Source organism: Capricornis sumatraensis, chromosome X, assembly GCF_032405125.1.
Source record: "Capricornis sumatraensis isolate serow.1 chromosome X, serow.2, whole genome shotgun sequence".
Taxonomy (NCBI): domain Eukaryota; kingdom Metazoa; phylum Chordata; class Mammalia; order Artiodactyla; family Bovidae; genus Capricornis; species Capricornis sumatraensis.
In genome coordinates, this window is record NC_091092.1 from 116,203,435 (window position 1) to 116,216,658 (window position 13,224).

Genomic DNA, 13,224 nt, shown 5'->3' on the forward strand with positions numbered 1-13,224 from the left:
GTTAAAAAAAACTTCACATTATTAAAAAATTCCACAATAAAAATAATCGTTTCAAATGGAAAAGTGGTTTAGAGTCCAAAAAATTCCAGGCTAGCAATAAGTAGTGATGGTACATTTGTGTCTGTGTCTCTGTGTTTGATATTATAAATATAATGAACCTGGCATATGCTCATATTAAGTTTGGTTTCATAATAATGACTTTGATTTTTTTTAAAATCTCATTAACAGACATTTTTTTATACAGCAGTATCAACCTTGATCACCTATTTTCATGCTAAAGACCACAAAGTCCCTCAGTTTGAATTATGAATACTATGATATCTCGGCAATACTTGAGTAATGAATTTGGATGGTACCTTGTGTTGGGGAGCAATTCTCTATGGGTCTTTGGTGTTTCTGTGTATCTTGCAAGTGAGACACCAACTACCCTTTTTTTTGAACAATCTTTTCAAGGATGTTTGTAAAACAAACTACACTGAGATACAGAGATAGTGTGTCTCTCTGAAGCAAAGGACAGGCATGCTTGCTTTTCATTACAAATGATTCAGGCTTCCTAAACTCACAATTTCCCTACTGTAGGGCAATCCACTATGTGGGCAAGTATACCCTAGCTTTCTCTGCATTGCTCTTTGGGAACTGGGGCCTGGGAAAACTGGCACCAAAGTGCTGAATCTCTGACTACTGCTTGTATTCATTTTCTATTGCTGCTATTTAAAAAATTACCACAAAGTTAGTGACTTAGAGCAGCACAGATTTATTACCTTATGGTTCTAGAGGTCAGAAGACCAATGGAGATCTGACTGAGCTAACATCAAGGTGTCAGTTAGGGCTGTGTTCCTTCTGAACACTCCAGGGAAGAACTCATCGCCCTGCCTTTCTCAGCTTCTAAAGGCTGAACAATTTCCCAGGCTTATGGTTCCCTTCCTCCATCTTCAAAGCTAGCAAGGTAGCATCTCACTGGCCCTGATTCCATCCTCACATCCTTTTCTCCAACCCCAGCCAAGAAAGTTGTTCCCATTGAAAGGATCCTTATGATTAGGACAGGCCTACCAGGATAATCCAGAATAAACTCTTTGTCTCACAGTCTCTGCCCCAGCAGCTGCCTGTCTATCAGCATCCATGAAATTGTGCAAGCAGAAGAAAATTTCAGACCTTTTCCAGTACCTGAAGCTGTGACCCCTAGTTTGGAAACTGAATTCAGTCATCTTAGCAAACATATCTAACTGCAAGTTAAATAAAGCTAAACATGAGTCATTTTATGCACCCATGGCTGCTTCAATATTTTCATGTTTAGAAAGCAGATGTCCCTACTTCCCAGGCCATATGAACTAGATAAAACTATTAAATGAACTTGAAAAGTATTCTCCCAGTCAGTGGTTCTGAAGATTTAGCATCTGCCATAATGTCCTGAAACTCATCTGATAGTCACATTCCTATTACAGCTCCATCCACTTGATAATTTGTTCTGGATGTGATTGTTGTTGTTCAGTCGCTAAATCGTGTCCGACTCTTTGCGACCTCTTGGACTGCAGCTTGCCAGGCTTCCCTGTCCTTCACTATTTCCATGAGTTTGCTCAAACTCATGTCCACTGGGTCAGTAATGCCATCCAACCATCTCATCCTCTGTCGCCCCCTTCTCTTCTTGCCCTCAATCTTTCTTTTCAGCATCAGGGTCTTTTACCAATGAGTTGGCTCTGCAGAGGTCTAAATTTTTAACCAATACCCCAAGTGATCCTTGCTTTGAGATCCAGTTTTTAATGACCAATTACCTTTGTTGCTTTACTAATTAAAATGTTCTCTACTTGTATTGAAATATATATACTTTAAATAAAATTCTAGTCATCATAGCAGTCATCATTTATTCACTGTTTCACTCAGCTGTGTTGTAGCCATATTTTTACTTCTCTCCATCATCACCAAATATAGACCAGTTGAGGCCACTACATTCTAAGAGCTTCCCATGTCAAGTTGTTCTAACAGGCATTGTGTTTGTGAATAAAATAACTTCAGTTCAGTTCATTCTCATTTCAAGTGTTTACATTACATTTCACAGTTTTGGAAAAGATCATGAGGATTTATTTGGGGAAGATTTAAACATTTATAGACATAATTATTGGATACAAACTAATATACTACTGAATATTTTTAAAAAGACATATTCATATCTATGCTAATAGCATGAACTTGGACTTATCGAAGGAGCAAAAAATCATAGCCAAAACAAGATACCAAAATTGGAAAACCTCCTGCACAGATAGAAATGATTAAGTTTTCAGTCACTTCACCTAGGTTTATTGTTTGTAAGATTACACATGGACATTTATCACTTTGTCCTCATTTCTATTTTGCATCTGTCAAAGGGGACTTGAAATTCATTAGGGGAAATATATTTTGTGTTACCTTCATAGCCTGCATAGTGTGGGAATAACATGGCAGCTATACTGTCAAAGTATATATAACAATTAAAATTACTTTGTAGATATATTTCAGGGAGATCAAATTCTATTAACATATAAATTTTGTTCCCCAGGCTTTCTGTTCCTCCTAGTAAATGAATCCCTAGTTTGCTAACTTAACTATATGACAAGTTCTAGTTTGTAACATCATACTTCTCATAGGAAACTGGAATCCACTTATTTTCAGACTAGAATTTTTTTTAATGAGGTGTTCTTTTTTTAAATTTTAAAATTAATTAATTTTAATTGGAGAATTATTGCTTTACAGTATCGTGATGGTTTTTGCCATACATCAACATGAATTGGCTACAGGTACCACTTCAGTAAGTAATTGACACATACTTTCAAAGCCATCTCTTTTAGTCTAAGATTAAAATAAAAATCCATTTTATTTATTATACAGTGCCATTGTCCTTGCCATGTACTCTTATGTGTGTCACAAGCTGGCATATTTATTTGACATCTGACAACAAATCATAAGCAGTAAAAATATTTTCATTAATTTAATAAACATTGATGAGGTCCAGGGCCACCATAAATGCTTGTGAGGTTGTGCACTCTATGACTTCAGAGGTGCCATTCACATCATATTTATGAGTCCGGTGCCCCCAGAGTTGTGCACTATATAACCTGCACTATATAAGGTGGCCCCACCTCACATGAAGTCAGACACGACGATATGTGCCCTACATGAATATAAGCATAATGACATCAAAGTAGCTTTTCTTTTAGAACTTACAGTTCAGTGAGGGGAACTGATAATTAAAGGAACCAATGGTAAGTCCTATGACAGGAAAAGTATAAGACCTTCCTGTCAATATAGCCATCCAATTAAAATAGAAGAACAAATAAAGGTGAGCAGTTAAGGCTAGAACTTGTCCTGGGAACATTTCAAAGTATGAGATCCTAAGCCAGATTTTCTTTTTCTATAGCTGTTCAATAGTAACACAAAATTCAATCACAAATATTGCACTTGTGTAGACGAGCTAGGTGGTCTTTATAGCAACCCACTTCTCATGGTAAGGCCATAGCTATTAAATAAAACACAGTTTTGCTATGTTTTCTGTTTTCTCCCAGGCTCTGATCTGGCTTTGCCTCCTGATCTCACTAGTCCCATTTTGTGTGTCTTTACTGTGTACATATTCAGTTTTTGATCTTGTTCTTATTGGGTAATACATCTCTTAGCACTTAATGCTTCTGAGATCCTAGAGGTTTCTCAAGTCAAACTCAATGAACTTGGTCCTCTTTTTCTATACCATGCAGCTATGGCCCAGCTCCACCTACTTTTACTTTTTTTTTTTTTACTTTTTATTTTTACTTTATTTTGCTTTACAATACTGTATTGGTTTTGCCATACATTGACATGAATCAGCCATGGGTGTACATGAGTTCCCAATCCTGAACCCCCCTCCCACCTCCCACCCCATATCATCTCTTTGGATCATCCCCGTGCACCAGCCCCAAGCATCCTGTATCCTGTATCGAACATAGACTGGTGATTCGTTTCTTACCTGATAGTATCCATGTTTCAATGCCATTCTCCCAAATCATCCCACCCTCTCCCTCTCCCACAGAGTCTAAAAGTCCATTCTATACATCTGTGTCTCTTTTGCTGTCTCACATAGAGGGTTATCATTACCATCTTTCTAAATTCCATATTTATGTGTTAGTGTACTGTATTGGTGTTTTTCTTTCTGGCTTACTTCACTCTGTATAATAGGCTCCAGTTTCATCCACCTCATTAGAACTGATTCAAACGTACTCTTTTTAGTGGCTGAGTAATACTCCATTGTGTATATGTACCACAGCTTTCTTATCCATTCATCTGATGATGGACATCTAGGTTGTTTCCATGTCCTGGCTATTATAAACAGGGCTGCGATGAATATTGGGGTACATGTGTCTCTTTCAATTCTGGTTTCCTCAGTATGTATGCCCAGCAGTGGGATTGTTGGGTCATATGGCAGTTCTATTTCCAGTTTTTTTAAGGAGTCTCCACACTGTTTTCCATAGTGGCTGTACTAGTTTGCATTCCCACCAACAGTGTAAGAGGGTTCCCTTTTCTCCACACCCTCTCCAGCATTTATTGCTTGTAGACTTTTGGATCGCTGCCATTCTGACTGGTGTGAAACGGTACCTCATTGTGGTTTTGATTTGCATTTCTCTAATAATGAGTGATGTTGAGCATCTTTTCATGTGTTTGTTAGCCATCCGTATGTCTTCTTTGGAGAAATGTCTATTTAGTTCTTTGGCCCATTTTTTGATTGGGTCGTTTATTTTTCTGGAATTGAGCTGCATAAGTTGCTTGTATATTTTTGAGATTAGTTGTTTGTCAGTTGCTTCATTTGCTATTATTTTCTCCCATTCAGAAGGCTGTCTTTTCACCTTGCTTATATTTTCCTTTGTTGTGCAAAAGCTTTTAATTTTAATTAGATCCCATTTGTTTGTTTTTGCTTTTATTTCCAGTATTCTGGGAGGTGGGTCATAGAGGATCCTGCTGTGATTTATATCAGAGAGTGTTTTGCCTATGTTCTCCTCTAGGAGTTTTATAGTTTCTGGTCTTACGTTTAGATCTTTAATCCATTTTGAGTTTATTTTTGTGTATGGTGTTAGAAAGTGTTCTAGTTTCATTCTTTTACAAGTGGTTGACCAGGTTTTCCCAGCACCACTTGTTAAAGAGATTGTCTTTAATCCATTGTATATTCTTGCCTCCTTTGTCGAAGAAAAGGTGTCCATAGATGTGTGGATTTATCTCTGGGCTTTCTATTTTGTTCCATTGATCTATATTTCTGTCTTTGTGCCAGTACCATACTGTCTTGATGACTGTAGCTTTGTAGTAGAGCCTGAAGTCAGGCAGGTTGATTCCTCCCGTTCCATTCTTTCTCAAGATTGCTTTGGCTATTCGAGGTTTTTTGTATTTCCATACAAATTGTGAAATTATTTGTTCTAGTTCTGTGAAAAATACCGCTGGTAGCTTGATAGGGATTGCACTGAATCTGTAGATTTCCACCTACTTTTAAAAACTGATTTTTGAACCTCAGCCCTGGAATCCACTGCTGCTTCCAATAAGAGCTTGAATTTTTTTTTTTTTTTCCTTAAGGCCAAATCTAGATACAGAATTTTGTTCTGATAAATAGAAGCTTCATGAGGGCAGGAATTTTGATTTTTTTTTTCAGGCACACCTTCAGTGCCTAGACCTGTGCTTATTTAAGTATTTGCTAAGTAATTAAATGTGTGTGAGACAATACATAAGGATTCCAGTGGCCTTTGGCTGGGACCTGCCTTCTGTTTATCTGAAGGTGTAGCTTGCTTAGTTTCCAGTAATGCTCCCTGAGCTCCCAACAGGGAAATTCTTAGGGCCACACTGCAGCTGAGCAACTCTGCAGTCTCAGAATCCAGACAAAATCCCCTTCCATCTCACCATGGCAGGAAACTGCTCATGGAAATATCAACAGTGACTTAGGGTCTCAATCCTTCTTCCCTACCAGATGTACTTACATAAGAGGAGGTCCTCAGTGCAACCAGTATACTTGTCTTCAGGGTTTCTTGAAGAACAGACAGAACAGATTATAGTACAACTCTGGGAAGGATTCTGGAAGAATAAAAATAGTATTTTGAGGCATTTCCCTGGAAGTCCATCCAGTAGTTAAGACTCCACACTTCCAATGCAAGGGGCATAGTTCTATCCCTGGTCTGGAAACTAAGATCCCACCTGCCATACAGCCTGTCCAAAAAAAAAAAAAAAGTTCTTTGGGTAGTTTTCCTCTCTCCTTGCTGTTTTCACTCCAACTTTATTAAGTTTTTTTTTAATTTTTTTTTAATGCAGACCAGTTTTAAAATCTTTATTGAATTTGTTACAATATTGCTCCTTTTTTTTCTTGTTTTGGTTTTTGGGCCATGAGGTATACGGGGCCTTAGCTTGTGGCAGAGGCCTGTGAGTCCATTAAACTGATGCACTTCCTGTTCTGAACTTGAAGCCTGAGCCGCTTTCAAGCACAATTACATTACAGTAGGAAATCCCTGGGATCATCTTCCAGGACTTTGTATATGTGATAGATCTAATGTCACACGTTCCCCCCAAAGAAAGGCTTGATCTGGACTATAGAATACACATCTGAAGACCTCTTTTTATATCCAAGACATAAAATCTGAAGTTCATCCCTACCCAGCCTAGATCCTTACCTTCAAGACTGATGACCATAGCTGAGCCTCTTTGACCTCGGTGATGCCAGCCCCTCAGCTCTCTGTCCTGTGTCTATTCCTTTCACTTGCTGGTCCCAGGAACTAGTACTTACCTGCTTGGGATGAGAATTCCTGTGCCTCACAGCCATTTTAAAAGCTTGCTAATATCACCATGAATGTCTGTGGAATCTGGATTTTTTTTTTAATATTTAGTTTTAAGCTGGTTCTTTCACTCTCCTCCTTCACCCTCATCAAGAGGCTCTTAAGCTCCTCTTTGGTTTCTGCTCTCAGAGTGGTATCATCCACATATCTGAGGTTGCTGATGTTTCTCCCACCTATTTTGATTCCAGCTTGTAACTCATCCAGCCTGGCATTTCTTACAATGTGCTCAGCGTATAGGTTAAACAAACAGGGTGACAGCAGACAGTCCTGTTGTACTCCTTCCTCAATCCTGAACCACAGGGTCTAACTTGTTGCTTCTTGATCCGCATACAGGTTTCTTAGGAGATAGGTAAGATGGTCTGGTATTCCCATCTCGTTAAGAGCTTTCCACAGTTTGTTATGATCCATGTAGTCAAAAGCTTTAGCACAGTCAATGAAACAGAGGTAAATGTTTTTCTGGAATTTCTAGGCTTTCTCCATGATCCAGCGACTGTTGGCAATTTGATATCTGGTTCCTCTTCCTTTTCTAAACCCAGCTTTGGACATCTGGGAGTTCTTGGTTTCCTCTTCCCTAACCTTTGGCAAAAACAAATCTTACTGTCTCCATAGTTTTACCTTTTCCAGAATGTTTTATAGTTGGAATAATATAGTATGTACCCTTTTCAGATGTGTTTTCATTTAGTAATATGCATTAAGTTTTCTTCCATATCTTTTCATGACTTCCATAGGTCATTTCTTTTATTCCATTGTTTGGATGGACCACAATTTGTTGATTTACTCACCAACTGAAGGACATCTTGGTTGTTTCTAAGTTCTTGGAATTTATATATAAAGCTGCTGTAAATATCCATGTGCAGATTTTTACATGGATACGAGTTTTCAATACATTTGAGTAAATACGAAGGAGCATGATCACTTAATTGTATAGTAATAATATGTCTAATTTTGTAAGAAACTACAAAACTATCTTTCAAAGTGGCTGTACCATTTGTATTCCCACCAACAATGAATGAAAATTCATGTTATTCCACATCCTTGCCAACATTTGGTATTGTCAGTGTTCTAAATTGTGGCCATTCCAATAGGTGAGTAGTAGTATCTCATTTTCATTTGCTTTCCCTGATGAATTCTCCAAGCCAGACTTCAGCAATACGTGAACCATGAACTTCCTGATGTTCAAGTTGGTTTTAGAAAAGGCAGAGGAACCAGAGATCAAATTGCCAACATCCGCTGGATCATGGAAAAAGCAAGAGAGTTCCAGAAAAACATCTATTTCTGCTTTATTGACTATGCCAAAGCCTTTGACTGTGTGGATCGCAATACTGTGGAAAAGTCTGAAAGAGATGGGAATACCAGACCACCTGACCTGCCTCTTGAGAAACCTATATGCAGGTCAGGAAGCAACAGTTGGAACTGGACATGGAACAACAGACTGGTTCCAAATAGGAAAAGGAGTACATCAAGGCTGTATATTGTCACCCTGCTTATTTAACTTCAATGCAGAGTACATCATGAGAAATGCTAGGCTGGAAGAAGCACAAGCTGGAATCAAGATTGCTGGGAGAAATATCAATAACCTCAGATATACAGATGACACCACCCTTATGGCAGAAAATGAAGAGGAACTAAAAAGCCTCTTGAAAGTGAAAGAGGAGAGTCAAAAAGTTGGCTTAAAGCTCAACGTTCAGAAAACAAAGATCATGACATCTGGTCCCATCACTTCATGGCAGATAGATGGGGAAACAGTGGAAACGGTGGCTGACTTTATTTTTCTGGGCTCCAAAATCACTGCAGATGGTGACTGCAGCCATGAAATTAAAAGACCCTTACTCCTTGGAAGGAAAGTTATGACCAACCTAGATAGCATATTCAAAAGCAGAAACATTACTTTGCCAACAAGGGTCCGTCTAGTCAAGGCTATGGTTTTTCTAGTGGTCATGTATGGATGTGAAAGTTGGACTGTGAAGAAAGCTGAGTGCCGAAGAATTGATGCTTTTGAATTGTGGTGTTGGAGAAGACTCTTGAGAGTCCCTTGGACTGCAAGGAGATCCAACCAGTCCATTCTAAAGGAGATCAGCCCTGGGTGTTCTTTGGAAGGACTGATGCTAAAGCTGAAACTCCAGTACTTTGGCCACCTCATGCGAAGAGTTGACTCATTGGAAAAGACTCTGATGCTGGGAGGGATTGGGGGCAGGAGGAGAAGGGGATGACAGAGGATGAGATGGCTGGATGGCATCACTGACTTGATGGACATAAGTTTGGGTGAACTCCGAGAATTGGTGATGGACAGGGAGGCCTGACGTGCTGCAACTCATGGGGTTGCAGAGTCGGACATGAGTGAGCAACTGAACTGAAGTGAGCTGATGACATATTATGTGAAACATCTATTCATATGCTTGTTTGCCACCTGTGTATCTCTTTTAGAAAGGGGATCTGTTAAGATCTTTGGCCTATTTTTTAGATCAAGTGGTTTGTTTTCTTACTGTTGAGTTTTTAAAATTCTTTTTATATTTTGGATAAAAGTCCTTCATCAGATGTTGTTTGCAAATATTTTCTCCCAGTCTGTGGACTGCCATTTCATTCTCTTGACATTGTCTTCCAGAGAGCAGAACTTAATAATTATCGTAAAGTGCAGTTCGTCAGTTCTTTCTTGCATGGATCATGCTTTTGGTGCTGTATCTAAAAAGTCCTTGACATATTCAGTGTCATCTAGGTGTTCTCCTGTGTTATCTTCTAGGAGTTTTATAGTTTTACATTTTATATTTAGGTTTGTGATCTATTTGGACTTAATTTTTATAAACAGTAGAAGATCTGTGTTAAGACTATGTCCAGATTCTAAAGATACATATAGATTAAAAGTTGCCTCCTGAATCTGCCCATTTCTGAAGGAGGAATGTTGAAGTCTCTAACTGTAACAGTGGCTTAATCTATTTCTCCATGCAGTTCTATCAGTTTTGCCTCATTTATTTTGATTGTATACTTTTAGGGGCATACATGTTAAGATTATGTCTTGTTTATCATTACAAAATATTCCTCCTTCCTTACTCTGTATACTGTGAAATTAAGATACTTACTCCTGCTTTCTATTGATTTGTGTTAGCATGGTATATTTTTCTCCATCTGTTTACTCTTAATCTATATGTATCTTTATAGTTAAAGTGGGTTTCTAACACACAATACATAATCTTTCTTTTATCCTCTCTGACAATCTCTTTAAATTGGTGTATTTAGACCACTGATACCCAAAGTGATTATTGATATATTTGGATTAGTATCTAGCATATTTGTTACTGATTTCTATTTTGGGGGCTTGTTTTTTGTTCCTAATTTTGTCTTTCATTATTTTTCTGCCTTTTGTGGTTTTAACTGAGCATATTATGGGATTCCCTTTTCTCTTAGTATAGCATATCAGTTATATTTTATTTTGGCTTTTTAACCTTGCTCTTCTAGAATTTGTAATATATGTTTATATATAATGTGATTCACTTTTCATGTAACAATATACAGTTTCATGGGTAGTGCAAATACCTTATCATAAGAAAATAATTCCAGTTCTCTCCTGTCCCTTTAAACCATTATCATCATTCATTTTGCTTACACATAAGCATATATAAGCATCTAATTTTTTTCTGGATTGTCAGATTCTCACATCAGAAGGGCCTTGGACTTTGTCTTTTCCTGTTGCCCTATGAGATTAACCAAGCTGCAGCTTAGTTCTTCAGATATTTCTCCTAGATTAGAAAATGTCATCAAGGCAAAATTAGCTTTGGAAACTTAGTTAACCTTTCTGGGCTTTCACTTTTTCCTTTATTCTCTTGACTATCATGCTGTCTTTTTCATGTTTTTGAAAAGCTATTTTAAAACTATTTTAATTATTTTCTAGGGGAGAATGGGTGTTTGTTAATCTACCTTGCCATTTCAAGAAGTGAAACTCTCACAGCATTAGTTTTTAAATTATATTTTCAATGAGAACTTCTTTGCAATACAAACACAATTTCATGGTTAGCACTCAACACAGATTTGTGGGGCACTCTCAGGGGTCATGTTTCAGAGAGCTGGCTTCATTTTCTCTTCGTGGATTTACAAGGAAGAAGACCATGTTTTATTAATCATCCTCTCAAATTACAGCATAAAAATACTGGCACTGAAAGAGAATCCAAGAGAGAGGGAGAGATATTTTTCACAGCATGTTAGAGCTTCAACTTTTCAAACCATTTAGGTCCTGATGTCTACTGGCATATGAACAGTACAGATTTAAGTGATTTTTCTGAAACCAACTTGGTTGTAGCAGAGAATATAAATGGTTTGAGTGGGAGACCTCTTTCCTTATGCATGGCTTAGGGCATACTTGTGATTTTCCCCAGAAACTTAGAGAAAGAAAATTAACCTGGACCTTTCTCAGTCAAATCAATTCTTTCATTTGGGCTTAGGCTGGTCACTTCTTTATTTGGTAGGAAGTAGTCCTGCTTACATGGTTTTTCAGCAAAGGTTTGTTTTATTTTAACCTGCATCCTTTTAAAACCTAGAAATTTGAAGAATGTTAGAAAATATCACATTAAATTACTGAAATTGAACCCAGAAGATTTTCAGTGACCTATATAATAAGCAATCAGAAATAAACAGGATTTTAATTTCTTCTAGATGTTCAAGCATGTAATTTTTAAATGCCGTTTTAAAAACCTAAGCTATTTGATAGCAATTGAGTTCTAATTGCTCAAAAGTATGTTCCAACACAGTTATTAAAGAAATCGGTGATTGCTGGAGGTAGACAGATGTAATTTAAATCTACACAAATTAGTTATCATTGATCCAGTTGACATTCCATACATTTTTGTTTTAATTCTCCTTGTTTATTAGCCAAAGGCAGTTTGCATAGATTTATAATCATGACTCATGATATGCACCAATTGCTTTTTATTTAAACAAATGGCATTGATTAATATTGTCTAAAAATCATTGCTGTTTTACATTCATATATGTGAATGTACTGATATTTTTAAGGCAAAAATTTGACGGCTAATCTTTATAAAGAAGTTGCTCAAAACCTAAACTTTGTATTCAGTGTAAGATATGATTTTGTGAAGAAAAGTGCCTATCAAGTGACACAATTGAATTTTTTGTTGTTCAATTTGAATTTCTTTATTCATTCAAGAAGGTGCTTTTCTATTTGTAATTTATTTGTCATATCCTCATCACAAGTGCATCTTGAAAAGTAGTTAAATCAAGGTTTTCAATTGAGAGTAACTGAAGAGGTGATGAAGCATGGTTTCTGGAGATTGCATACATATAATTTTCTAACTTTCTTCCTTGAGTCTGGTATAAAACACTGCCAACAATATAATATTGATCCATTATTGAAACTTTGAATAGCTCCTAATGACCGCTAGATTCACTGATTGTGAATATTAAGGAACTTACTAAGCAAAACTAAGTCCTCCCTCTTTCTGGGGCAAGAGTACTTAGCACAAGGACCAGGTGGCATATGGAATGATGAGTACAACATGACTCTGGAGTTGGAGAGAGTTGTTTCATATAACAGCCCTGTTCTTAACAGCTAGAGGAAAGTAGCCTTGCTTCCGTAATCTATAGTTTTGGATTTCAACTGCTTCTGCCTCACAGGATGTTGTGAAGATTGAGACAAAATGTAATGGCTGAAACTTTTCATATGATTGGAAAAATAGGCATATGAACTAGTAACTATAGTGAAATCAGTAAAGAAAGGGAACTAAAACCAATGTGCTATAGAATAGGTTTATGGGAATGATCAATTTCTACACATAGTTAATTTTTTTTAATTTTATTGTGATAAGAATACAACATAGTATCTGCCCTGTTAATTTTTTTTACATCCTCAATACAGTGTTTTTGACTATAGTCAATATGTTATATAGTGGGCTACAGTAAAGTTTATTGATCTTGCTAAAATTTGTACCCATTGATAAATGACTTCTCATTATACCCACTCTTCAGCCCCTGGAAACCAACATTTCACAATTTGAGTCTATGAATTTGAATATTTTTGATACCTCATATAAGTGGAATCATGTAATATTTGCCTTCTGTAACAGATCTGTTTCATTTAGCACAATGTTCACAAGTTTCACTTATATCATGTGTCAATTTCTTCCTTTTTAAGGCTCAGTAATATTCCATTGTATGTATATACCACATGTTTTTAAATTTATTCATCTGTCCCGATTGGCTCTTGTGAATAGTACCACAATGAACATGGGGATGCTAATACCTCATTGAGATCCTGACTTCAGTTATTTTGGATAAATACCCTGAAGTGGGATGGTTGAATGATACAATTGATTTTTAAGAAGTTGGAAAATGAATGAGATGAGAGGTGATATTTCACTGGTTGGACTTGGTTATTTCTGATAATCCCAAATTCAGTATAACTGTGCCTTGATTTGAATTT